Here is a 5,289-nt window from a genome sequence, read left to right as displayed (position 1 = left end):
TATACACTTCCAAAATGAAGTGTTTACGGCCTAGACATGAATGGTGAAGGGTTTACGGCCTTATGGTCAAAGAGTAAAGGGGTTCACAGTTTGACTTTTACCTATTAATGTGTTCACGGTTTGAATCTTAAAACTCCAACCGTGAACACTCCTTTGTTTATTATATTGGACCGTGAACTTGCTTTCTAGATGTTCTTGAACCGTAAACTCATTGTGGTGTATCATTTTGTGCCTTAAACTTTGATCCCTTGACTTATATTGAGTTATTTTTTTATAGTTTCCATATAAGTGTTCATAACTTATAAATAAGTATGATTTACAAAGTATGTATATAAAATATCTTATATAAACATGCCCTATAGCATTCAAAGTTCTGACTGTATAGATGTTATGATGTTAAATCACTTGTACACTATTGTAGTTTAAACTTACATTGATCTGAAGTAACACGTTGTTACATGGGCCTTGTGGCCTATTATAGAAATGGACTTCGCATTTGTGGGCCTCAGTTTGGGCCAATTCTTGGACTACGTTAATGTGGGCCTTCGTGGGCCAATTGTAAACATGATTATAGAGTAGAGAACCATTATTGGGCCTTAGGTTGAGGCCCATGTGAAGGGATTTGGCCCAATTGGAAATTGGGCCATATATTGGGCCTTATAGGATGGTTTATCTTTAGTAGGCCCAATGGGCTTGGTCCTTGGGCCATTGGAGAATTATTATTGGATCATTGGAATGCTAAGTGTGTTGGACTGAAAAGAATGATTGGGCCTCATGGCAAGACCCATGTAGAGGCTTGGGCCCAATTTGGAAAATTGAGGCATTGATGGACTTATGGACATTATAGTGTTGGGCTTTTGTTTTGGGTTTGGGCCTTAATTTTGGATCATACTGGGTGAGGGGTAGAATGGTTATTTTACCCCATGCATGAATTAGAGATTATGGTATGGCAGCCTATTGTTAATTGGATATATTGATCGGTATTAATAGCTCAGGAAATGGACAGGGCAACAACTAAGGATTTCTTTCAGGAAGTTACTGCATTCGAGGTCAGTCTCCTCACCATACCAATGGGTCTAAGGCACCAAGGACAGCCCATTATTTATTATGAGATATGCTAGTTACTTATGTGATACGTGGTATGCTAGTATTTGTGATACTTGCATGAAAGACCTCGGGGGGTTCCCGAGGCACTTAGGTGTAAGACCTTGGAGGGTTTCCAAGGCCTCCTTAGTAAAGACCTCGGGGGGTTCCCGAGGCACTTGGGTGTGAGACCTTGGAGGGTTTCCAAGGCATCCTTGGGCTAAGACCTCGTGGGGTTCCCGAGGCAGCCGGAGTAAGACCCTGGAGGGTTTCCATGGCATCCTTGGGCTAAGACCTCGGGGGGTTCTCGAGGCACCCGGAGTAAGACCCTAGAGGGTTTCTAGGTCATCCTTATATGTTTGTATGTATGGTTTATTTGGCATCCCTGTATGTTGTATGTATGGTTTATATGGTAGTGGGCTAAGACCATGTGGGGGTTCCCATGGCACCCGGTGCAAGACCGTGGAGGGTTTCCATGGCATCCTCATATGTAGCTTATATGGCTTATGTGGTTGATATGGTTTATGTATCTGATATAGTTAATGTAGATTATGTGGTTATATGGATTGTGTGGGCTATGCTCTGGGGAAGTCACTGAGCTTCGCGTTTACAGTTTTGTTTATTGTTTCAGGTATCATCGGTTTGGGAAGGAAGGGCCCGGTTTGATCGCAGTGCACACACCCATGTTTTCCGCAATGAGTGATTTTGGGATGAACTCTGATAAATGTTTTAGTTAGCGATGTTGTGGAATGTTTGGAATAAATGATATCTATGTTTTTGTTAGGACCTATTTTGTTGGTTTGTGCTAGGCATATATATTTTGTAGGCTTTGTTATTGTTTGTTAGGGCTTATTTGGTGTTTTCGGTTAGTTGGACCGAAATCAGCCTTGATTTCAGTCCCTTGGTGTTTTCGGTTTTGGGTTGGCTTGTACTTTTGTGTTTCATATAAAAGGGGTCTGACATGACCGGTTAGAGATAGCAGTTTTCGGTCATAGTGTTGTGAAACTATTGTACCAGACGATTATTGAATACAACTGTTTGCATCGGATTGAATTGTTTTCGCTTCTCTTTCTTCTTGATTGTATTTACATTGATTCCGCCTTTGTTTAGCTTATTCGATTGATCACTAGTTGGTTCACGTTTTTGGGACATACAATTTTGACTATATTAAAAATAAAATTTTTACCCATGATTTTTGGGTCGTTACAAGTTGGTATCAGAGCCTTGGTTTGAGGGATTTAGACATACTTTCGGGTGTATCTGAACTCAAACTGGGGATCTGTACAGTTTTCAAAAAAAAATGTTTTCAATGAAAAAGTTTTCTAAGACAAGAAAGGGTGTGGTGCATGCAATCAGCCGAGCTCAAGTAAGTTTCCCCAGAATACCCATATATGTTATCTGTTATAACTTGATTTATAAATCTGAGAATCACATGCTAGTAAGGGTTAGGAGAGATGCATTTATATGTTGTATGAGCTGGTAGAATTGCATGCTAGTGCTGAGTAGTCAACGATAGATTGTCATGATATGTGATGTTGTAGCCTTGGAGATACTGGATGCTATGTTGGAATGTGAACGATTATTGGTATTAGTAACTGCTAGGTGTATGCTTTTAAAATTGTATATGGTTAGGATCTTATAGCCTTAGAATAATTGATTTGGCATTATTTCCTATTCCTTGTCTGGTTGTGGTCCTAGGGTAGAGTCTATTATTCGACAGTCTAGTAGATCATGTTCTGTGTATAATTTGCATGCATATGGCAGCCGACAGTAAGGGTGAATGTGGATAGCATGAGTTGTGGAATGTGGGCCGAATGTTTTATGATAATTTCATGGGTTGGAGAGTGCTACTACACGAATTATGCTTTTTTTGTGCTTTGTGGAACTCTTGAATGATGGGAGTCAACTACTAAGTGAATATGACGATATTTAGGAGGTGGATGGCTGGCATTATGAGGAGTTCTTCAGCAGCTGATGGCAGGGCGAGGTTGGGAACCTAGGAAAGCCTAGGATATGCTCTAGTGAGTTTAGTGGGGCGGTTTGGTGAGGTTGGGAGCCTAAGGGGAGCCTAGGAGGTGCTTCGGTGGATACCATGTTGCTGTTTAGCAGACATTTAGTGCATCAGTGGAGTAGGTGACTTAGAGGATTCAAGAGGATTTCTGAGGAAAGTATATATAGGTGTGGAAGGTAGTATTGGGCCCGTACTACTGAAAGCACAGGGTTCATACACGAATCAGTGAGAGTCTTGTAGAATCTAAGAAACTTATGGGAAGGAGAATTCTTAGTTATTCTTGCACTGTGGGAATAACTGTTTTGCATAATAATGATGAGTACGCATGGGAAGGACCAGGGTTTGGTCTCGACTCCGATGGTGAGCCAGTTAACGGAAGGACCGCCAGGGATTTGAGTCCGCGTTGGCCTAAGGATATGGAAAGTGTTCCCGCACTAGTTCCTACCCCTTAGGAACTAAGGTTCGATTCACCTTGGATCTCTTGTATCAGGTGGCAAGGAGTTGTTGGGGATTCATTGTGCGATCCATTGCACTTTCGGGATTGGAGACTATGTCTTGGGGGTAGTTTGTAGCCCGGTTTAGAGCAGGGGTTGCTCCAGCTATTGCAGTTCAGCCGTTGACGATTGAGCTGGTGAGTATGATAGGGCACGAGACCCTGAATGATGTGGATCCTAGAGCCCGAGGGCGGAAGATCAATTTGGAGTAACTCGAGAAGAGAGGTTCAGGTCGTGTGCATTTAGTGGAGGGTCTTGGGAAGAGACCCAAGACTTCCAAGCAACGTTTGAAAGGCCAGCAAGGTCGGAGTTAGCACGCAACGTACGAGAAACTGTATGATGGAGTTATCACTCCAGGAGTATGGGTTGCTACCAGCGTAGCAGGATTGATCGTGTCAGCAGGTGACATATTGAGTGGGTGCTCGACTTTGGGTGTGTCCGATCCGATGGATCGGTGGTAAGGTTTTGGACCGTTGTGATGAGGCAAGAGTGTTGTAAGACTGCGGGGTAGCCCGTAACATTTACCGGTCCATAGGCAGCGGTAAGAGGGTGGTAAATTTGTATTTGCCTCTGGATTTCTTTGGTAAAAGGGCGCCTTGGGAAGTGATTGGATCATCCGATTGGTTAAGAATACAAGAGTATTCTTTAGGATTTCAGAGCTGAGTGATCATTGTATTTAGGCTAACTATGGGGCGCTGGTGTTGTTCGGCGCAGTATTTGGGTGGGTCATGCATATTGATGGAAATTGATTGAAGGTCCATAAGGTGTAAGAGGTGGAAGAACATCTTCGAGCCTAAGTGGGGGAGAAGCAAGTGGCTGTTTAGGCCTAGGTTGTGTTGGTGGGAGTTCAGGAAACTCCCAATCACCGGTCGGCATCGCCTTGATTATGCATAGTGAGCAGTGGGAATCCATGGGTGCGACCCGAACTCCTGATGGGATATAGGATTCGACTTGAGAGGTGCGACGATGTGATAGTGGAGTGTCGTAAGGCCATGGGCGGTAAGCATGGTTGGATGGAAGTAATGTTAGGCTACAATAGGATCATAGAATTCATCGGTCTGAATTAGACTATTTATGTGATGGTCACAAGCATGAAAGGGAGATAAGCTCATGCTTTGGGCACACCGGCCAGGGTTGGCAAGGAATTACTCTCCGTTCTAGGACTAGGACGTTTGTGGTCCACAGGCGAGCCGGATGATTATGGGAATTCAGGATGGAACTGGTAGAGACTGTTGAGTCAAAGGTTTGGATCTTGAGTTACATGATCATGTGGATAATCAATACATGACGCAGAGGAGTCTAGACTGGGTAGCCTGGACAATGATCTCTTGGGAATAGCGTAAGGGTATTTATTTATCGGTCAAGTAAGGGATGTCGGGAAGTCACCAACATTATGCAAATGCAGATTCGGGGATCTCGGGGTAGGAGAGGAGTATCGATTTGGTTTTGGCTAAAGATCCCGACTCAGAGTTGGCGCGTGCTCAGTGTGAGATTTTTGTCCTAATGGAATAAAGATTGAGATATTTACGCGCTAAGGGCATCGATCGCAGGGTTCAAGGGTAGTGGATGGGTTTAGTTGATGGCAGTTCGAGTTATTGTGATGTGTCTTGGGTGGGTTTTATCCGTGAAAGAGCCACAACCTGTTTGAAGTGAGGAAAAAATTGGTTGTTGGAAACCGGTTATGAGATGAGACTGTAGTGG

The sequence above is a fragment of the Lactuca virosa genome, chromosome 9 (assembly GCF_052849685.1).
Source record: "Lactuca virosa cultivar CGN04683 chromosome 9, Lactuca_virosa_CGN04683_v6, whole genome shotgun sequence".
NCBI classification, from domain to species: Eukaryota; Viridiplantae; Streptophyta; class Magnoliopsida; order Asterales; family Asteraceae; genus Lactuca; species Lactuca virosa.
This window is presented reverse-complemented; position numbering follows the sequence as displayed.